Genomic DNA, 24,103 nt, shown 5'->3' on the forward strand with positions numbered 1-24,103 from the left:
TTGTCTATTGTTTCAGAATTTACATCTCCTATTTAAAATGACAAATATGGTTTGAATTGGAGTTCAGAGTTATTTTTTGAGCAGCATTTTAAACTTTATGCTGTATTAAAACAATAGATGAAATAAAACAGTATTTTTAGGGTAACAGGGTAACAGGTCATAGTAACAAGGTTATTATGAACATGATTGGATGCTGAACAAAAAGGGGAATTATCTCAAATTCAAATATTGAATCAGCGACGATTCTTGAGAGTCCCAAGGAGATCAAATCAGTCAAACCTAAAGGAAATCAACCCTGACTGTTCCTTGGAAGGACAGATACTAAAGCTCAAATACTATGGCCACCAAATGAGAAAAGAGGACTCATTGACAAAGACCCCGATGTTGGGAAAGATTGAAGGCAAAAGAAGAAGGGAATAGCAGGAGATGAGGTGGTTAGATAGTGTCATCAACACAGTGGGTATGAGGTTGAGTGAACTCTGGGAGACTGGCATGCTGTGGTCCATGGGACCATGAGGAGTTGGGCATGACTTAGCAACTGAACAGCAAAATCTCAACTTCATGTATCAAATTATACGATGTGCCACATGGGCTTTAATGGTTATTGAGCTCCCAAACACTAAACAACATATTTTTATATGAACATAGTTATGAGGATTACATTTATTGTATATTAGAAAGAATGACTGATTTTTTCTTATTTTAGAAAACCCAAATATCACTTTCTTTACGATGATGATGATGATGATGATGATGATGATGATGATGATGATGCTACACTTGGCCAAAATTCATCAATTTCAAACAACTAAGTAAAATTGGACCTGGTATTATTATGTGAGAAACCATAACAAGATATGGGACTGTAGAACAGACTGGGAACTAAGAGATAACCCCACAAAACAGCATTGGTGAACAACTTTTATATTGTTGCCCAGAAAACTGCATAAAGTTACATTCTCTTTTTTTACATTCTTATTATAAATATTTCAGGCAATTTGTAGTAAGTTTCACTCAGCCAATATAATCATGGATTACAGGAAACACAATTAAAGGATATAAATAGGAAAACATATTAACCACTTGTTGCTAATTATGTTGTTACTGTAATTAACTGAAGAAAGAACTTGCATTGCTATTTTTTAAACAAAATATAGGGGGCTGAGGATATAGATATTTACTGTAAGGACCAATTTTGTGGGTTGGACAATCATTTCTAATGTAAAACAAACAAAATAGATTATAGATGGAATGAATGAATAAGATGGTATGGGAATATCCATTATTTTTCTTCCCTTTCCCTATTGTTCCCTTGAATCAATACTCATCTTTTTTGCTTTCCCCAAATCAAAATAACATCTGTACTTGAAGGGTTAATAAAGGAGGCTTTCCTCCTGAAATTTGATAGATTGTATTTATATAATATTTCTTTTGGATGAATGCACTCTATAATATTCTGTTTGGAATACCTGATTGCTGCCTAAGATTTAAATTAATGACAGAATTTGAAGCTTTTTTGCAGGTGTGATCTACTTTTCTTACAAGCAAGAAAAAAACGGCACACATAAATACATTCTTTGAAAACTTTAGGAATGAGATACATTGAAAAGAGACCCATCTTATTTGTGCTGATGATAATGTAATTACTTGATAAAAATATAAGAATATAACAACAGGCAACGGGAGAATAGATACTGGTATATTTTTCTTCAGATTCTTACTAGAGATATAAGGAAAGACACAATTACTGAAAGAATATAGAAAATCTGTCTGCATTTAGCAATCACAGTTATAGGTTTTCCATGAAAGTGCTTTAAACAAAAATGCAAAAGTTTTGGAATGCTGGAATCTCCTTAAATCTCCAATCCAAACAGAATATTTCAGGGATGTCCATCTCAAAGCCCACAGGCTGGTTCAGGCCGGCCTGCAAGGTGCTTAGATCTGGCCCCTGGGGCTTCTGTGGAAACAACGAAGGACCAGTCCGCAGTGCAGAGGTGGTATTCAGCAGGTTCTGACCAGTTTTGGAGAACTGGTAGCAGAAATTTTGAGTAGTTCTGAGAACCGGCAAATACCACCTCTGACTGGCCCCGTCTCCATCTATTCTCTGCCTCTCGAGTCCCAGCTTATCAGCTGGGTCTTCTTTTGTTGCCCTGCACAGGAGAACAGAGCTGGAAAGCAGGTTAGTGGAGTGGGGAGGGAATGGGGATTTTGCAGTATCCTTCCTGTGCCATGCCCATCAAGCCATGCCCACAGAACCGGTAGTAAAATGTTTTGAATCCCACCACTGCTGCAGTGCCTCTATCAGTAAAACCGAACTCAGGTGGCTGTGATGGCCTCCTGTAACCCTCTGCCTGTCTGCCAGTAAGAACAGAGCTCGGGAGGGCCATATGCAGCCCTTCCATGGACTGTTTTCACTGGCAGAGGGTTGCAAGAGGCCTTCATAGCCTCCTGAGCTCTGTTTTTGCTGGCAGAATTCTGAGGTCACCACAGGTGCCCCTGACACATGTGATGTCGAGCTGGCCACATCCACCCAGCCCCCAAGGTAAAACACAACCATAATGTGGCTCTCAATTAAATCGAATTTGACACCCGTGGAATATTTGGTGGTGACAGATTCAATGGCATGGTAGACAATAGTTAAGTCATGAAGGAATTTTGTGACAGTTACATAATTTTAAAGGTATTTATTTTTTCAACTGATGCGAAGAACGGAATATTTGTGTGGGGAGGGGTTGTTATTATTTTCCCCCTACATGTAGGTAATTGGCAACTTACTATAACAATTGGGAGCAGAATTTCTATTGCTTATCAAGGCAGTTGTTCAGCCATGGCTAATTTTACAACCTTTTTGGCCATGGTTGTCCAGGAACCACTGAAGTTGTTAAGTGAATCAGATGATCATTAAGCAAATCTGGCTCCCTTCATTAACTTTACTCATTGGAAGTGACTTGGAAGGTCACAAATGGTGACCACATGCTCCAGGAAGCTGCAATTGTTGTAAATACATGCTGGTTGATCACCTGACTGTGGAGATGCTGAAACAATCATTAGAATAGAATAGAATAGAATAGAATAGAATAGAATAGAATAGAATGGAATGGAATGGAATGGAATGGAATGGAGTGGAGTGGAGTGGAGTGGAGTGGAACGGAAAGGAACGGAACTGAACGAATGGAATAGAAAAACAGAGTTGGAAGGGATCTTGGAGGTCTTCTAGTCCAACCCCCTGCTTAGGCAGGAAACACTACTCCACTTCAGATAAATCGTTATTCAAACTCTTCTGAAAAACTTCCAGTGTTGGAACATTTACCACTTCTGGAGGCAAGTTGTTCCTCTGATTAATTGTTCTAACTTTCAGGAAATTTCTCCTTAGTTCTAAGTTGCTTCTCTCCTTGATTAGTTTCCATCTCTTGCTTCTTGTCCTGCCCTCAGGTGCTTTGGAGAATAGCTAGACTTCCTCTTCCTTATGGCAGCCCCTGAGATATTGGAACCTGAGTACAGACAGGTTGTAAGAAACTAGTTTCAGTGCTGTTGTGACTTTGAATGGTCTCTAAGGAAATGTTTGTAAATTGCGGACTATCTGTATTGGCTATAAACCTTAGTAAGACCACACCTAGAGTACTGCATCCAGTTTTGATGACCACACTATAAAAAAGATGTTGAAATTCTAGAAAAAGTACAGAAAAGAGCAATCAGGATGATTAGGAGACTGGAGGCTAAAACATACAATGAACGGTTGCAGGAACTGGGCTTGGCTAGTCTAGTAAAGAGAAGGACCAGGGGAGACATGATAGCAGTCTTCCAATATTTGAGGGGCTGCCACAGAGAGGAAGGAGTCAAACTATTTTCTAAAGCGCCTGTAAGCCAGACAAGGAATAATGGATGGAAACTGAACAAGGAGAGATTTAACCTGGAAATAAGGAGAAACTTTCTGACAGTGAGAACAATCAACCAATGGAACAGCTTGCCCTTGGAAGTTGTGGGAGCGCCATCACTTGAGACTTTCAAGAAGAGATTGTCATTTGTCAGAAATAGTGTAGGGTCTCCCGCTTGGGTGGGGAGGTTGGACTAGATAGCCTACAAGGTTCCTTCCAACTCTGATTATCTGTTATCTGGTGAACATTACCAGATTAACTATACAGGTAGTCCTCAATTTATAACAGTTCATTTATGACCATTTGATGTTACAACAGCACTGAAAAAGGTGACTTATGACAGTTTTTCATACTTACGACCCTTACAACATCCCCATGGTCACAGGCTTTACATTTGGATGCTTGGCAACTGCCCCACATTTATGATAGCTGCAGTGTCCTTGGGTCATTGGATCTCCTCTTGTGACCTTCTGACAAGCAAAGACAATGGGGAAGCCAGGTTCACTTAACAACCGTGTTACTAATTCAACAACTGAGCGATTCCCTTAACAAATGTGTCCTAAAATGAGGCAAAACTCATGTTACAAATTTCTCACTTAGCAACATGAATTCTGGTTGTTATGTCAAGGACTACCCATATGATGATTGCATGAGAAGGTCACTTGGATGAAAAAAATACCAGTGGTTCATTCAGAGGTTCCGGAGCTTTTTCTGACTGATTCCTCGGATGTAATCCTTCTGCATATGAACAAATAATATAAGGGAAACTGTGAGGACCCTTTTTTTAGTGCTGGCTTCTGGGATTTTTCAAAGAAAGGTGAATCTTGCTGAAATCCATAAAATAACTTGAATTGTCTTACATTGTATTTTCAGTGTATTGTATTATGTATTGTGGGTTTTTTTAAGGGTTGGATGATATAAGTCTAATGTTGAATTTTAAAATTACACTATTAAAGTTTAATCAAACTATTTGTAAGGCCTCTACAAAGCACGCTGAATGAACAATTATGCAAGAAGTCATACTGTGGATCTCGTCCAACAACTGTTTTAGAGATTCTTTATAGCCATTGTTGCTTAATACATTAGAAAGAAAAAGCGGGAACATGGGCATTTCATAAAAAAACAAAAAGAATGAAAACAGGAAACACTAAAATTAGACACCACTTACTGTTCAGTACTAAATTTTCATACTATGTTCTTGGATGTGTAAAATTCTGTACAGCACGTAACTATGTAGTATCAGCAATCTGTTCCCTTTAAAGAATTATGTTAAATCAAAATTTAATATTATTCATTTGATTCAATATGGTTGCCCACTCCAGAAAACTCTGGGCAGTTTTAGCAAGATTATTGTATCAGAACTGATAATACTGTATGTTATATTGTATATTTTATCAGTATAAGTGCATTTGTATTATATTATATTGTCTGATGTAAATATTCTAATATCTGAATAGGAAGTTTCATATATATGGATCTTTAATCAGAATTGCATTGAGCTATAAGAACTATTGTCGATCAAAACAGGCTGCTTGTCTAGCTAATCTAAAGTTGCCTTGGTTGATAAGATCGCTAAGATCCATTGTTTCTCCTAGATCTATTTATCTAAAAATGCCATGGACTGAATCTTAGATGTTCCACATGAGCTAAGGTTCCTTCTGTATCTTATACTTCGCCTAAAATAAAAACACTACTGATGGAAGGGAAGTCTATTGTTATTTTTATTTATCAAATTAATTTGCTGCCCATCTCATGGTTCAGGCAGCTCTGAGCAGCCTACATCAAGATGAAACAGCAACATATAATAAAAGTTATAAAAATAAAATGGATTAATATTATGAATGTTAAAATAAAAACTAGAGACAAGAGTTTGGAAGAGAGAGGTGAGATACCTTCTCTGTTGGTCTCCAGACAGCAGCCTCTACTTCAGAAACTCATGCCAGACAGCATACCCAGGTTTTAAGGGCTTTCCTGAAAGCTAAAATAGAGAGGCTAGATCCCACCTTCCATGACAAAATATTCTAAAGGGTATGAACCATGACAGAGGAGGCTCTTCTGAATCCCCCGGGGTTAAAATTCTGTTTTTAGTTATTGATTGTACAGATTGTATAGGTTTGTGTAGTAAAACATCTTTATTGTAAATTAATTTGAAATAAGAACCTTTCAATAGATCCTTAAAATTCTTTCAGCATATCCCTCCCTTTCTGAATCTGAACTGTTTACTAATAAAAGGAGCAAAGGTCATCTGTATTGTTTTAAAGCACAGCATGTCGATGCTTTGAAGCAAGACTGTTTTGTATCTGCAGTGCGTGCGCGTGTGAACATCACTCAAATTACTGTGAACTGCAGCATCTGAACCAATCACAGCACTTTTTTTCTCTCACATCATTTGCATGTTCAGATGCTGTTGGTTGGAAGAGTCTCCCAGAAGAAGGACATTTGGGCCAATGGCACAATATGGCATTGAGCATGCTTCGGGGTTGCTTCCCACCTTGTAGGATGTCAAACTGTATGCAACCCACGTTTGCAATTCATCTATATATAGGTTTGCAGTTTGGCCATGATTTCCTGCACAGGAATACCTTTGTGTTAAGATCCTTTATTGGATATGAACAGAAACCTCATTGAAATAAATGCCAAAGAAGGCATTTTGGATCCAATCTGTTATTTTTTTCTTAGTATAGCCACAATGGCTCAAACAGCAGCTTTATAGGATGTTTTTCATCACACTGTGAAAACATATTAGTTTCCTTATTAAAAGTGTACATTAGTTTTAGACTCTGTGTAAGAAGAAAATACTGTACTGAATAATGCATATGCATAGCAACAATTCAAACTTTGCTCTTCTTTTTTATTAAAAAAAAAGAGATCTTGGTTGTGACTTGTCTGTGGTTTAGGAGAATAACAAAATAAAAACCAAAGCCCAAGAAAGCTGATTCATCCTCAACCAGGGTGAGTGACTGACTCCAAGCATAACCATAAAATCAATCTCTCACTGCTGACCGCATTATAGATCAGCAGAGAGATTCTAGCTGCAGTGAAGGAGGTTGCAACTATAGGTAGCTGCCATGTTTAGGTCTTGCCTTTTGAGCCAGACTATGAAATGAGAAGCAAGAATTGTGATTTGTAGTGATCAGAATCAAGCTGTGAAAAATGAAGTAAAGGGAGATTTAAATTAAGCTGCTGACTGTCTGATTTGTATATACAGTATATTTTGTATCATTGTGCATTCAAATTGGTTGCTATGATAAATTAATTAAGCAGTCAATTCATGCTACCCAGGAATATAATTTAAAGTCATATAACCCACATTACTTTTTAATTAGATGTATGCAATTTCAACCTACTTAAGGGAATGATTATGGTGTTAAGAATTTTGTGTAGCCCTTTATATATATATGAGTATAAAAATTATAAACGTAACAATTAAGTGCTCAACATTTTAAAAAGCAAAATCTAGTTTTTATTTGGTTGAATAGTATTTCTTATAATATGGAAAGTAAATACTTTGATTAACAATATCTAACAATTTAGCTATAATAATATATTGAATTACAAGTTAGCCTTGTATTCTATATAGAAAAACAAGTTAAAATGGATTTAATCCATTTTAAGTTTTAGAAAGATTATAGGTATAAATATTATTCTATTCAGATACTGTAGGTTTTCAAAAAGAGTTGATATATCTGAATATAAATATTTAAAAATTAAACTAATTTTTTAAAAATGAATTTTAGAAATTTGCTCTTAGCTGATTCTGCTGAGGGGAAAAAGTAATCGGTTTTAATTTTTATTAATTACTTTCTTCACGCATCAATCTGAATCACTCACCCAAATCCTAATACATATAGTACATAGGAGCAAAATGAAACTAGGATAGTGACAGGAATTTAAATTCTACTTATTACAAAGTAGACATTAGAAGATGTGAAGAATTTAGAATTACTTCTTCCATCTTTGGGATCAAACTTGCCAAATGCAAACCAAGGCTATGATGAAATATTTGGATAAAATTGTCAAATAATCAGTTTATCTCACAAGTGTTCATTGCTGCTCATATTTCTTTGTATTAAAATCTTGGATGAATAAACAATCCACTTGTCATATATGAAGGAAACTTTTAAGAACGTGCAAAATATGATTTGATCCAAAAGCATTTAAATATTAATAGATTTAATGAAGGAATATAGCTAGCTTTTTACTCATTGGTTTAGCCAGCAACAATAATGTGCAAGTTTATAGATCGAATGGATGTGTCATCTATTCATTAATCATTAGATATTACTGTGAGAATTCTGGCCTTTGTGTGCTCTTGGTGTGGTTGTAACTTAATGAAAGTGAGGATTCAAGGGAGCTTCTGGTGGTGCTGTCTGGTGAACCAAAGGACTGAGGATGGCATTGTGGTGAAGATTGTCAGCCAGACAGTGAACTCTAGCTGGCATAGTTTCCCTAAAGAAAGGAGAGCTCATGAGATCACCCATGTACACTCAGGACAGTTGCTCCTTGTGAATAGACTACAAGAATGGAAGCTTTTGCAATTGGCTCATGAATTGAGTGGCCGGGGTTGAGGGATTTCAATCAAATTAAGGCATGTAATGTTGCCTATATGGATACAAAGCTTGTAAGAGCTTCATATCTTAAACATGAAAGGACAGTCTAAGGATGAGGTGGCTGGATGGAGTCACTGAAGATGGTAGAGGACAGGAAGGCCTGGAGGAACATTGTCCACGGGGTCGCGATGGGTCTGACATGACTTCTCAACTAACAACATCTCTTAAACACTCTGGGGTGTAATTAATTTACAGCTAAAGAGAAGGGTTTTTTTGAGTAGCAGCATAACAGAATTCCACTTGGTGAGTCAACATTCTCTCTGGATTAAAAGGAATAAATAAAGAAAAGGGTTTTGAAGACTTAAAAACTTTTGGCAAAGAGCTTAATAAGGAATTGATATGAGAGCAACCTTAAAAAGAGGAATTATGTTAGATTTGCTTCAGAAATTATTTGAGCAAATGGACAAATAAGAATCACTTGATAGTGAATTGATAGGTTTAAAAAAATGGATGAAAGACTTGTATAGATGATGGAGGAGATAAAAGAAGAACTTAAGAAGAAGGAAAGCTCTTGAATGGACAGCTTTTGAAAAAAGAATGGATGAAAGACTTGTAAAGATGATAGACAATATGAAATAAGTTAAGAAGATGGAAAACTGTAAAACAAGTGTTTGGAGAGCTAAAAGAAAATAATGACAAAGTGGAAATGTTAGAGAGTAAGGCAGAACTTAGAGACAGAATTGGAAAGAGAATTAGACAAGCTGGCTCTATTGAAATTAGAAAGAATGAATTTTGTCTGGGATTTAGCACTCCCAAAGAATTCTAATGAACATATTAGAGAAAAGATTAATAATCCAATTTGTTTGGATTGGGAAGAAGAGAAGAGTAAATTACATAGAATAAATTCAATATTTATGAGAACAAATAACGTTCCAGAGAATGTTTTGGAAGAATGTGAAGAATCAAGTCTTGCAGCAGCAATTTAATACAAGGTTTAAGATGGATAATACAGATATAATTGTCTTTAACAAAATTTCTGTTGGAATTTTATGCAAGAAAAAGTATTTTTTTAACTGAGAGATTAAACTAGAAAAATGCCCATTTTAATGGGATTCCAAGGTATGATTTTTACCTTTCATATCCAGAATATGAGGGAAATTCTAGAGGAAAAAAATCAAAGAAGAATTGAGGGGATTATGCAAAAACTCTTAACATGTACAGCAAGAAAGTGAAAAGGATGGTATTGAATTAAGCACCAAAGATATTGAATTTTTTTTTACATTTTTGGCTTGATTATGGATTATGTTTAACATTGGAAAAATGTAGCATCTCCTCCTCAAAAGCCACAATTTTTCATTACTTGAAAACAAACTAAAGGAAGTATAGTTTATCAGCAAGAAACACATATGTAGAATAAAGGACATAAAATATCTGATTTATAAAAAAATGGGTGAATAATTTATAAAAAGAAAGAAAGAAAGAAAGAAAGAAAGAAAAAGAAAGAAGAAAGCTTTGTATATTAATCTCCACCTAAAACAAAAAGTAAATCAATATAGAGTGATTATTATTGTAGATTTGTTGGGATGGAAGTTAATTCACACAACACTAAGACTTTGATATTGGGGATTTTGTGCCACAAATGAAACTAAGTATTGTTTTAAAAATGACTTGTAAAGAGATGGATAGTTTTTTCTTATGAAAATTAGTGTTTGATAGAGGATTGGAATGGAATGATCTCCCTACAACTTGACAGAACTTCTGAGAAAAGTGTTAGTCACTCAAAGCAAATTATGAACGTTTTCTTTGATTTCAAGGACAAAACAGATACATGGTTTTTTCGAGGCAGGAAAATGGTAAATTAAGAACAAATACCTAACTTTGTAAAAGACATTGATCCTTTACAAGAATAGATATGATTTGATTTGAAAGAACTTGGCTACTAAGGTTTCTCAAGTAGATATATTACCAAAGACTTTTTAAGATCATAATCCTGTGAGTTGGTTTATAAAAGAAAATCTAATTCTTTTATATGGAGACTGAACAAAATGTTGCTACAGAAAGAAGCAATAATGGAGGATTGTAAAAAGAAACTAAAGGATTTAAAAAAATAATGTAGGTAAAGACACTGATTTAATAATGGTTTAAGGTGCAAGTATAGCTTTTATTAGAGATTATTTTATACAACATAATAAACTTGAAAGAAGAGTCAAGAGAAAGCAGAAGCTGTTTTCAATTAAATACTGAGAAAAAAAGAAATTTATAGAGAAGAATTTCTCAACAAATTAAGTTTTAACAATGACAATTATTTAAGTTAACAGTAAGAGAAATGGAGATAAAAATATATTGTGTAATGCAAAAATTTTTGTTTGCAATAAAAGTAGAGAACTGCCTAGCATGTAAAGTACCAAAAGAAATGAAAATGATATCAAAATTACAAGAGAGAGATACTATACTAATGAAAGATTCAACCATACAAAAAGCATTTTTTCAAAATTATTCCAATCTATATAAAGGAAGTGATATCCCACTAGAGAATATAGATGAATATCTAAAAAAGCAAATTTACCACAGGGACAGAGACAGATTATGAATGGATAATCAGGAAAGTTTCTGAAGTTATAAAAAAAAACCCAGTAAACTATTGAAAGTGCTTGGATCAGATGGATCATTAGGTTCTTATTACAAATGTATTACAATGTAAAATGAACTTTTTACAACCTCTACATAATACAATGATCCTATAGGGAGGAAAAATACCAAAATTGAAAAGAGACCAGTATAACAGTAATAACCGTGTTTTCCTGGTCTTATATTTTTTTCCATCCCAAAAGGCACCAGGTCTTATTTTCGGGATGTCTTCCACTGACTCAGCTCACAATAGTGGCACCAACAGTCCCACCCAGCAGGAGCCCACTGCCTGCCCACTTTTTTTGTGGCTGCTTGCTGCTGCTTGCATGTGGCACCCCCAGCCTCCCTTTTGCCATCAGAGGCCTTCAAGAAACGCCTCTAGCAGGGGTGGGATTCAAATTTCTTAACAACCTGTTCTGTGGGCCTAATTTGTGGGTGTGGCTTGGTGGTCATGTGACTGGCTGGGCGTGGCTGTTGTGTAAATATTATAAATATTTATTTAAATAATAAATTTTTTATTAAAAAAAGAGTAAAATCAGGCAAAGCAAGCATGCAGATTGTGTAGCTCACAGAATCACAGATTCACTTAGAGATATATCTTTCTGCAATCTGCTGCCCGAGTCTGCCCTGAAAAATAGAAGCTTCAGTCCTAAGGAAGGTTCAGCTCTGCTTTTAGATTAGCTAGAAAGCAAGAAATCAAATCATTTTCTGCTTTCTAGCTACTCTAAATTTCTCGGCACAGCAGAACAGCTGATGCTCAGGGGGGGAAAAAATAGCAACTTACCAAACGCAGGCAAGTTTGATGGCATGCATGCCAGATAAGGAGTGAGTGGGTGGGGTGGGGAGGGGCCAGCCAGTGGCACGATTTGCTGGTTCTCCAAACTGGCAGAATCATAACAACTGGTTCTATAGAACTAGTCCAACCAGGTAGAATCCCACCCCTGCTCTACAGCCAAGAAATGGGCTCCAGATTGATGCATGTAGCACCCCTTTAGGAAAGGCCTCCACAGCTGAGAAACAAGCTCAGGATTGACGTGCATGTCAATCCAGAGCTCTTTTATTGCCTGCAGAGGACTTTCCTGAAGGTCTTTGACAGCAAAACGGAGGCCAGGGGCAATGCATGCAAGCAGTGGCAAGTGGCCGCAGAAGTGGGCCGGCAAGTGTTGGGATGTGCAAGGCCTGGCTGTAACTGTCCGAAGGCAAGGACTCCACCCCAACATCCCCATCCTCATTTGATTTTTACCCATGTGCCTCACCCCACCCTATGCAATTAGGTACAACAGAGTCAGTGACATCTTAACAAGGGCTTATTTTGGAGATAGGGCTTATATTGGGCTCACAGGTAAAAATCAAACTAGGACTTATTTTTGGGGTAAGTCTTATTTTCAGGGAAACACAGTACCTAAAGAAAGTCAGAATTTGACAAGAAATTATAGCCTGATGTAATTATTGGATACAATGTATTTGTACAACATACACATTTTTGGGGTAGGTCTTATTTTCAGGGAAACACAGTACCTAAAGAAAGTCAGAATTTGACAAGAAATTATAGCCTGATGTAATTATTGGATACAATGTATTTGTACAACATACAAATTGTTTATAATCATTTTAGCTGAAAGACTGGAAATAATTTTGTAAGCTTTTATTCATGAGGATCAATGCTGGCTTTTATCTAAGACAATTCAAACAAATCTAGAAAACTCTAAATTCAAATACCTACACTGATTCAGAAGATTTGAAAGACTGATACACAATTGAAACCAGAGGTTTTTCTTTTGGGATTGATGGACAAGCAGTTGGAAAAGTCATGGAACTTTGTTTTTGTAGATGATCTCTACAGTGAAATTATTGTATGTACAAGATGGGAAGATTCAGCACTACCCACAATGGAGGAACGGCTGGTGAAGATGATGGAACTTACTACATTGACTTCTCTGATTAGAGGAAAAAAATGATATGTCAATTGTACCTTATGAACTTTTTGCAGAAACCATAAAAATGAATATATGATTTATGGTCTTGATGATTAGAGATAACATATTACAGAAAGGAAAGAGACACACAACTTCACAGAAAGAGTTATAAATAGTTATAAATTTAGTAATAATTCTGTGAAGAAGATCAGAAGTTACCTCTTTTATCTTTATCTTTTTCACTTTCCCCCTTTCTTGTGCTTTTAGATTTCCCTTTGATTTCTTTCTTCTCCTTTTCCTCTCTTTTCTCATTTTATATTAGTATTAGTTTTATTTTATTTTAAAAGATAAGCTTTAATAAAATTATAGAAACAAAATAATTTGCATTAACCTGACCTTTATAGCTTTATGTCATTATACATTATATTTAAGAATATGATCAGACAGAGTTTATTCACACAATCAACATTTAAAGGAAAAGCATCATTTACACAGTAGGTGGCAGCAGGTGGCCAATTTTATCTGGGCTTGGAAATTAAGCAGAGTCAGGCTCAGTTTTTGGATAGGAGACTACCAGGCAATTTCAAGTCTATAGAGGAGAGTAGGAAAGTGAATAATACGTGCCTAAAAATGATGACAACCTCTTTTTGTATGCTATTTCTCGATTAACAACCATGCATTTAGTAACTGTTCATAACTATAATGGCTCTGAAAAATGTGATTTACAACTGGACCTCACACTTGCAACCACTTAAGCATTCCCATAGTCATGTGTCAAAATTCCTTTGCTTGGCAACCAGCATTTAGATGGTTGCAGGGTCCCAAGGTTGTGTGATCACCATTTGCAATCTTCCCAGCTGGCATCTGACAAGAAAAGTAAGTGAGGGAAGCTGGATTTGCTTAAGAACTTTATGATTCACTTAACAACCATGGCAAAAAAGTATCCTCATAAATCAGACAACTTGCCTAGCAACTGCCTTGCTTAGCAATGTAAATTTTGGTCCCAACTGTAGTCATAAAATTAAGGCTACCTGTATAGTTTTCATGAATGAGGTTTGACTCATAGAAGACTTTACTTTTATTCTGATTGCAAATTTGGTGGGAGGTTGGTGACACTAGTGTTTCAATATACTGGATTAATTAAAAATTAAATTAAAAATGGAACATTAAATCGTAGAATAATAGAATTGCCTTTATTCATTTTGGTCAATCCATCAAAGAAAAAATGTGAATTTGATTGTTGTTGTTTTTTAGAATTGGCATACAATTACTCACATTTTAAAGGAAAATAAAGGTTCATATGATAACTACTTTTGTTTCTATTGTGAACTAAGGTCCACAAATGACAAATTGGAGACTCAAAGACTTCTTTTTAACTTATAAAAATGCTTCAATTTATCTTTGGAAAGCATTAATCCAAATAGCATCTTAGCAATTCACAATAGCAAACTTTGATCCAGTAGTGTTCTATCCATAAACAACTGAATGTGCTAGAATTTTATATGGATGAATGATAAATTGTGTATAAGTGAACAGAAATTAAAGCAGCCCAGATCTTGATATATTTTCCCAGAAAAGTGTCTCATCAAAGACAAAGAAATTTGCTTCTTATTAAGTATATTTGAGCATGTAGCCATGCAACCTAATATGATGAATGTTCAGTCAAAAATAAAACCCAATGCTCTTCTAACAAATCTTTGATTATGGCAGTTTCATTCTGTACACCATGTGTCTTTTAGGCATGGTAAAAAATGTCTAGACAATAAATGAAGTTGGTAAATGGAATTTATTAAGTCAGTGTAATCTCCTGAGTGGGATGAAACTTGCTAGTAATGTCTATCATGAAGAAAAAAACATCTTGGATGTGACTCCTTGCTTGCTTGTGTAGGAAGTTTATGGATATTACAGAGAGCATAATGTAAGACTGTTGGGCTTTCTATTCTTTACTGAGATGATCTTGAATTTAAAACAGTGTCATGCTTCGTTGGCTGAGAATACACATCACACTAAATATTAAATCTACTGTAGACTTTTTGGTCTTGGTTTAGTATATAGTGTGAATCATGCCTATTCAACAAAATAATTAAGAAATTCAATAATTAAGGAATACAACATATATCCACAACCTGTGATGACTCTTAGTCTCTCAAAATAACCCAAAACCTAAAACGTATATTAAAGTCCAGTAAAGCCTTCAACTTAACTTCACTGTTTTATTAGGCACAGTTTAACATCACAAAAGTAAATAATGAGGCAAACAGAAAACCAAAACAAACCACATTGATGACAGTTCTGAAGCAAGCAGAGATAACTAATTATAAACTCCAGGAAAATAACTGAGAAAAGTCCATGGGAAGAACTCCAGCAAAGATAAGCCTCTTTCAAGGTGAACACTAATTGACTCCAGCAATTTTAACTGTGCAGTTGCAAACTTATATACATAGCTCCCACCTGCAAGTGAGGAGGATCATGATAATCTCCTCTTGAGTAGACCTCACTTTTCCCTGATCCTCTCCTCCCTGCGTGACCTAGAATGGATAGGGGGTGGGCCTGGATCCTCCTCTGACTGCTCAGCCGGCCTCTGCCCTTCCCCAGCCTCCTCCACCACCTCTGGAGCCACACTCCCACTCCCTGTTGGCTGTTCCTCCTCTTCCTCAGAGTCAGACTCCACCAGGGGCATGACACCCACAACCTGAGATCAGCAGTGTCATGAAATTTTAATGTAATTGCTTATATGAACCTGGAAAAAGAAATGGGAAACAGAAAAAATGGTGTCATCATAATGGCTGAATATTTCTCCAGTTGTTTGTATCTAGGGAAGATGGCTTGATAAACAGAGATGTTGAGACAAGGGTGAAGCTGTGTTTCCCCGAAAATTGACCTACCCTGAAAGTAAGTCCTAGCTTGATTTTTACACATGTGCCCAATATAAGTCCTACCCCAAAATAATCCCTAATTAAGACTCTGCTCATGCCAGGGTGCACTAGTAAAAATTAAGCTAGGGTGGGGATGGAGGGGTGGAGCTGCCCTACTATTTGTGAGAACAATCAATCAATGAAACAGCTTGCCCTCAGAAGTTGTGGGAGTGTGAGTTGAGACTTTCAAGAAGAGATTGGATTGCCATTTGTCAGAAATGGTGTAGGGTCTTTCACTTGGGTGGGGGGGTTGGACTAGATGACCTACAAGGTCCCTTCCAACTCTGATGATCTGTTATCTCTTACTTACGGATAGGTGCCCCCTAACACCTGCCTTGCTGGACCATTGATTCTGCAGCTGAAGGCTTTTGAAGCCAATAACAGAGCTGTGAATCAATCCAGAGCTCTGTTATCAGCTGCAGAAGCCTTCATTGAAAATATCAATGAAGTCATTCATATATGGATGTATGGGGCATAAATGTGATGGGCTAGTGTTTTACAGCAACCTGACTTGCTTTTTCCAGCAATTAACTATGCACTAGAGAAAAACAGATTTTTCTCATCAGATCTTAAGTCAGAGCTTCCAACAGCACCTTCCTCTCTATATATGAAGGGGAAAAAAGTTAATTGGATGTGAACATGTTTTAGTTTTTCTCCACACTGGTTTATAGATTGATGCAACGTAAAGATGTGAATTAAATTAAATCCTATTGATTTTTATCAGCAAAATGTTAGTAAATTGTCATCTTCTTAGAGAACAGAAGATATATGTCCACAAAATCAACTGCACGGCCCTATATTTTACAGGTTCAGCTGGAGGTGTCTGTAGTGGAGAATAAAAAAGTCAAGATGGCATCTTTGACTGAATGATTGGAACCCCACATGGTCCCAGCAGCCATCTTGATTATTTTGACATTCCCTGTGAAACTGCTACATGCAGCTTTACCCACCAGGAACAATCAATGATAAAGTGAGTCCATAAATATCAAATTGCTTTGCCTGCCACAGCGCTATGAAAGGCACAGTGTCCCCATTTGTTTCCTCAGAGAAAACAAGTCACAACTCTGACTGCTGGGCCTATCCATTGTTTAAAATAATGGAAATTTACTGTGAAATTATTTCTGGAAAAATATGTTTTTTTAATAAACCTTCCAAAAATATAAATTTTATATTTTAATTAAAGTCATCCAGAATTGAGCTGGACACCTTATGACCATATGCAAACAAGATTACAAATTTATTGGCAACAGTATGAGAAATGAGTTTGCTCTTTTTTTTTTTTTTTGAGAACCCAGAGTTAGGTGTGATTAATGGTACTTGCAGGCATATTGGGGATAAGAAGGAATACACAGTGTACAATCAAATGCGGATATACCTAACTTCATAGTCCTGTTCCAAGAAATGGGGTTTAAATAAAATAAAGTAACCAGTGTCATAAAATTGTTCTGCTATTTCATGATGTCTTTGTGGGAGTCAGGAATCCTGGGTATTATATCCAGCAACCATATCTGGAAGGCTACAGGGTCCACTACTGTTAGACTGGGCTGCCTCTAAATATGCAGTTGTTTTGTGCATAAAAGAGAGGCACTAGATGTGTAAGAGAAGGCAGAAGCAACATGTTTCCTGACTTGTATATGTATGAATAGTTTGATGGTTTCTGTTATATTTTTAGTTGTTCCACATTCAAATTGATCAAAATTGATATTTTATGGTATGTGATAAGATAGTCCTCTAGTAACTGTTTATATTTTTGATAGTGGTGGTACTAACGTTGGAATTCCCTCCCCAATAAGTAATAGTTGACTATTTTTGTGTGTGCTTTAACAAATAATTTAAGAAGCATTTTTAATTCTCTACTTTTCCCACCATAGCAGCCATGCTTGATTTGCTGCTAGATTGCTCATGCCTTGTATTTTTTTAAACATATCTTTGTTTTTTGTTTATGGTGTAGCATTGCTTGTTCATTATTTTAAATAGCTTTATGATAGCAGTTTATTTTGGGTTTTTTAAAAAAATTCCTGGCTGTGATAATTATTGAGTGTACTCTTAACTCTTGGGGGCTGGCCTATGGGTTGGAATGCAGAGTGTATAAAATGAACAGAAGAAAGCATATTTGAGAAGCCAATAGGCATATTTCAGTGGTTTTACCGCAATTTGATTGTACCACGTTCTGAAATTATTTAATAATCCCTTATTTCCATGAAATCCAAGGAATGGTAGTCTTGACCAGAACCAGATCATTTTCTGCTCCCTTAAGATCCAGAACTTTTTCTTGATAAGAGGAACTGTGATAAAATACCAACATGGTTAGAAAGATTTAGGCAGCTAATTTTCCAATAGCTGTTATCTGAGACTATGTGGAACAAGTTAAGGGCGATGTAGATTAGAATTGCTACATTGTTTTCCCCATAACACCTGGATGCTTTGTAACACTCAAACCCATGTTTTGTAACATCACATTTTAAAAGTGTAGCTTCCCAATGCCTATATTTCATGTCAAAGTGTTTTAATGTACTTGTATAACTATTGTGCCTATTGTATAACTATTTAATGATAGACATCTGCTGGGAAAATGTAAATGAAGTAACAAGTAGCTTTTGACAGCAGCTGGAATGTTTGAGCTTTGATGTACTTTCTCAATTGTTTTTGATTATGTGATGGACGTCTCTTAGCAGCTGTTTTGCAATTGATATAGGCATGGGTCTGAATTACATGTAGTTTCTGGTCTCGTACAGGAGGTACTCTTTCATTCTATCAATGCATTATGTGGCCTTAGGGAATGCTTCCAACTTAGCCATCTCTATGCTCATCTTTGGAAGATTCCTAGTCACCGCCAATGGCCTACAGTCATTAAGGATGTTTCCTGCAGGGATGTGTATTCAGCTGGTGAGAGTTATTATAAAGAATGTTGGTACCTAGCAGTTGGAGAAGAGTATATAGAAAAAGATTTCTCATCACCTGTTGCTTATGTGTAAGAAGATTATTTTCAGAGGATGTCAAAGCCTGACGCCTTCACATCCCCACATTTACCTATGTTTAGATCAGAGGGAGTTAAACAGCTTTTATATGTATGTATCTGTAGGGCTGCAGGCAAGGTACAGCTATTTCTTTGGCAGCTATTTTCTTTCTCTAATGGAGGAAGGTTTCACAGCTGTGATCAAGGATGTCAGTACGGTAACTGGCTTGCACAGGTATGTGCTTTGGCTATACAGGAGGGAGTTGTTCAGCTGTCCTGCAAACTGCTACTTAAGTGACCATGTGGGGCATATGCAATGCACAAAGCCTTTGGGTACCTGTGTGTAACTGATGCTGAGCATTGTTGTGCCCACAGAAAAGATGGTTTCCTGGCAGCTCCTGCTGCTCGACTGCATAGGCATAAGGTTACATAAAGTCGCGGGGTTAATTTTCCAGTTGCTGCATTAACATCTGGAAAATTACTGTCTTTTTTCTCCCTGCACACCTCTCCACACTTCTTCCCAGCTGTTGTCAGGGACGCGGGTCGGCGCCGGCAGCTGGTCTCGGCCGCGTATACACCCATTGGGACTCTCCAGGCAGCTGCTACCTTTTCGCGCGCCTAGGTTTTGGGTGGGCAAATGGAGAAAAGGAGAGCGGATGGGGGGCGGCGAGGAATACCTGCTCTGCAGTTGCGACTTCTGGCGTGCCCTACACCACCACCCCCCTCCTCCCGCCCCATCCCACGCTGCTGATCTCGGAGCTTCGGCGCTGCCATTCCTTGCACCGGGCACAGAGCTAACAAAAACCAGCTGTTGCGTGTGCACGCAGGCGTGCGGCTGTTTCCCACCTCCCCCCCCCCGTTAAAGTGTGTGTGTGTGTGTGTGCGTGTGTGTGCGGGTGCGCGCGCGCGCGCGTGTGTAGGCGTCATTCGCGTAAAGGGAGCGTGGAGCTCTCCAGCCACGGGAGCACCCGGAATCGGGCCCCACAACCCCACCTGGAGAGGCGGGGAGGCGACCGGCGTCGTCCCTCTGACCTGCCACCGCCTGGCCTCCGGGATCGCAATCCAGGCACGTCCCGCCCGCCTGCTTTTTATCCATTCCCAGTGACGCGGCTGCGGTAGCGACGGCAAAGCCCGGCTTCTTCCGCCGGTTATCTCCTGTACCAGTCCGCAACCTCTGCTGGCTCCCCAAACGCGGCTGGGGTTTTCCCCGCGGTGAAATCTCCGTTGCCCCGTGGTGGAATCGTACTTTAAGGCAACCGGCGGCTTTAACCCTCCTTGGGTTGGGGGTGGGCATAAACCTCAGACGGGCTTTCAGAGAAGAAGGGTGTGTACGTGCGCGCCTTACACACACACACACACACACACGCAGAGGTACGCAGGCGCGCGCACAGCGTGTTTCCTCTCCCGTTTCGAGTCCTCCCCTCGGCGAAAGGCAGGAATCTGAATGAAGAGTGGTCCTCCTCCTCCTCCTCCCTCCTCCTCCTCCTCGATCTCTCGTTGGGATGCCAAGCCTGAACTTGGGGGAAGCGTCGCTTGCGGAGAAGCAGGTAGGCGGCCGGGGGTCTCGGCGCGAGGCTGGAAATGCAGCCGTCCCGACTCGTATCGGCGAGCGTGTGCGTGTGTGTTGCCTTTGGGGAAAGCTCGGGGAGTGGAGGGAGAAAAAGATCGACGCTTTCACCTCCTCCTGCCTGTCCCCTGCCCTAATCCCCTTGCCTGCCTAGAAATGCTGGGGAGGAACAAATTAGGGAGTGGAGGCGGAAGGTGATCCAGGCGAGAGAAGAGTCGGCGTTGCGGGAGGGTGGAGGAGGAGGAGGAGGAGGAGGAGGAAGGCGAGATCTGCCGGGATGCGGGCAAGCTGAGCGATTTCCTTGCTTTCTCAGGCATGGAGTTCCGGATGGCTCTTCAAGCCTGCTGGGCGCAGCTCTCTTTGGCTGGCTTTCTTATCCCGGTCTCCGCAAGAGCATTAGCAGCAGGAGGGGAGGAGTAGCTTTTCGGTGTTTTTTTTTTTTTTTTAAATGCAAGCACGGTTGTGGCGGCGGCAACAGGAGGAGGAGGAGGAGGAAGAAGCGAAGCCCATCCCCGCAGCCTCCTGCCTCCGCTTCTGTGTCATCCCGGGAAACTTTGGCAGGAGCGCTTTGCGGAGCCCGCGAAGGCTGGTCTTGGGCTCTTAAGGGCGGAGGGTCGATGCGTCTCCCGGTGCCCCGCGTTGGGGAAACCTTGGGCTGCCTGCAGAAGAATGCCCTTCTTGCCTGCCCGCTTCTATACGCAAATGAAATGTAAATGAAATGCTGATGCCTCGTTTCCACACTGAATACAACCGGCCTTTTCTACAGGAGCGTCACACTGGAGTCCCTGCGCAAGAGCATGCAAGTTTCGAGGGAATTGACCCTGCATGATGTCTGGTTGTGCTGGTGTGTGTGAGAGAGAACAGGTGGATTTGTCCCATGTTATATTTAAGCAGCAGCAGCTCAAAGCACAAAGCTTCTCCTGGAGAATCCAAAGAACTGGATGGAGGGAACAAGCCACCCCGGGCAGACATTAGTGGAAATAGTGTAGCAGTTGACTGTTGAGTACTGCCTTGGCACACATCTCTCTAGGTTGCTGTGGATATGTGTGCAAGCAAGACATATATGCGTGTGTTTTATATAAAAGAGCAGCAGCAAATATATTGATTTTCATCATGGATGGCCAGGAGCAGAGCATGGAGGATTCAAGCCATATTCTCAGGAGCTATGACTGCTGTCTGTCGTATTTATGAGCCCAGGTGTATGGTCCAGGAAATCCTATAATCCCGTAATAAATCTATATTTAATCTTCTACCCAGTAAGTTTTGAGGATCTGTGGATTTGAGCAGTGAGAAGGGAGAAGCAGAGAAGTGTCCGTGCAGATTAAGAGGCACACATTAGTGTGTTTCATTTTATATTCAGGCTTAAGATATATCTGCAATGGGTTACATTAGCCAAAACATTGGATCCATGCTAGAAGACAATAGCCACGGAGGCAAAATGCCCCATTTGCCCCTGGTATCATGATATTATCTTTTAGCACTTGGGCTAAATGGTTTTTGCAAGGCACAGCCCCTCCTGGCAAGTCTAGGAAAAGTACAGCTTGACAACCATGCTAATATTTTTAAGCCAGCCTTATTTGCATGCAGCATGCATTTTTAAGCAAGAGCTCTCCTGGTCTTTCCATGTCCCACTCAAGTCACCTAGCAGGAAAACCAGATGATGAAACCGAAGGAGACAGAGGTCCTGATGGGGATATAATAGTATCTGAGAAAGGGAAGGGAGAACAGAAATTCTACTGCCCTGGTTTGCTTGAAGGGCAATGGTGACCAAAAAAGGGAACTTATACTAATTTTTGTTGATTTTTAGGATTGTGAGGAACACTTTTCTTTTCTTTTGGAATAATTGTTCTTCTGTTGGTCTCTCCCAGCACCCCTTAAATGATGCCCTCTATATAGCTGTACCATTTCTAGAATCTCCAAATATTACCCTTGCTGTTTGGGAATTATGGAACTTATAGGCCAGTATACCAGATAACAAAATCAGTCAGTGGCTGTTGTCAGTTTCCAGTCAATGGGTTATTTTGTAATGTATAAGCTGTTTCTTTTGTGGAATGTTTGAAGTTTGTGATTTAAATGCTGAAAATCTCAGAAAAACTCCTCAACTCAAGGATTTGATGATATGCGATGATTACCTGAGGATAAATGCAAGAACATTTTCATATGTCTGTAAAGGGAGGATTTATTTTTAGTTATAGATTTACAGTTGGGCATTCGCAACCTGTTTATCAGCATGAAGTAGAATATTGATGTGTATCAACATTTGGATAGTCTTCATTTATTCTGGTATTAGCTGTGTGACATTCACCTCAGTTGTAACATTTTTAATTTCTCTCTTCTCTCAGAAATATTTGATTTTAAATAAGTACATTTACTTACAGCCTTTTCTAATAAAGTTGCAATCTCATGGAAAATTCTTGAATTGGATCAGCTTAGAGGCAAAGAGATTTATTTATTAAATTCATATTGCTGCCCCCCTCGTTAACATGATTCTGGGAAGCTTACAAAATTAAACATCCAGAAAACCAACACCCCCGCCCCCCAAATAACTATAAAAACCATTAAAACAATACAACTATTAAATCCATAGTCAGCAAGAGAGAGCACCATTCATTTTCCCAACCTGGTTCTCTACCAGGTTCATAGGATTTTTGGATGACAAAGCTATTATATCTTCAGACTCTTCCAGAAGGCCAACAAGGTCTGGGCCAACAAAGAGATAATGGAGCCTTCCTTTTGAAAACAGGTTGATCATTACCACTATGTGCAATCAACAGGGACAGAGGGCAGCCTTTCTCTCTCTCTTTCTGACATCTTATATTTTCAGCATGCTGGCTGGAGAATTCTGGGACATACAGTCCATTCAACTTAAAGTTGCCATGGGCGTTCAAGACATGATTGGCAAGAATACAAGTGAGGGCCTTCTCCAGGTGCTTCTCTACTCCAATACGAATTCCTCTTCAAAAGAGTCTGGACTGGCTCAATTCATGCTGCTTTTCTCCCAACAGACACAGTTTTTATTCAGATAGAAATTTGACTTTATGTAGATTTCCCCACTCAAATAGCCTTAATTTATAGCATGTTTCTTTCTTCTTCGTATTTATTTTATATTTCATTATAAATCTGTATTTTGAAATTAATTGCTTTAAAGCAGTGGTCTCCAACCTTGGCAACTTTAAGCCTGGTGGACTCCAACTCCCAGAATTCAAGGCAAAGCTGGCTGAGGAATTCTGGGAGTTAAAGTCCACCAGGCTTAAAGTTGCCAAGGTTAGAGGCCACTGCTTTAAACCATATTAGGAATGGAAGGAATTCCCACATTAGGAATTAGCAAACAAAGTAATTTATGATTTTAGCAGTATTTTTCCTCATGATATCTCCTTGGTGTAAGACTTGGAAAAAAAGATGCATCCTAAACAATGACAAGCTACATAACAGAGCAAGGATTAGAATTTGATATTTTCTCTTCTAAGCCCTGTCCTGGGAAGCCATACAACATTATATTTACTTTCAGACTTTCTTCAAACATTTCCCCCCTCCTCACATTAACTGGTTGCTACAGAATGCAAGCATTTTGCAGAAGATTTTTGGATAATTTTTAAACAATCCCCTATCACAGTTCCTCAGCTTTGGCCACTTTAAGATCTGTGTTCAATTTCTATTCCATTGTGGCTTGGGAATTCTGACAGTTGAAGTCCATAT

The 24,103-nt window shown here is 38.6% G+C and overlaps 1 protein-coding gene across 1 annotated transcript in view; it reads left to right on the forward strand.

Moving 5' to 3' along the window:
* The first annotated feature begins 19,773 nt into the window (after window positions 1-19,773).
* Window positions 19,774-24,103, forward strand: part of ELFN2 (extracellular leucine rich repeat and fibronectin type III domain containing 2) — a 147,081-nt gene continuing 142,751 nt past the window's right edge. Inside the window, exon 1 of the mRNA XM_026700766.2 lies at window positions 19,774-20,387. The gene's annotated coding sequence lies outside the window, so the exon portion shown is untranslated. The remainder of the gene's footprint in view (window positions 20,388-24,103) is intronic.

This window comes from Pseudonaja textilis, chromosome 5 (assembly GCF_049901715.1).
Source record: "Pseudonaja textilis isolate UNSWEBS1 chromosome 5, rPseTex1.2, whole genome shotgun sequence".
Lineage (NCBI taxonomy): Eukaryota > Metazoa > Chordata > Lepidosauria > Squamata > Elapidae > Pseudonaja > Pseudonaja textilis.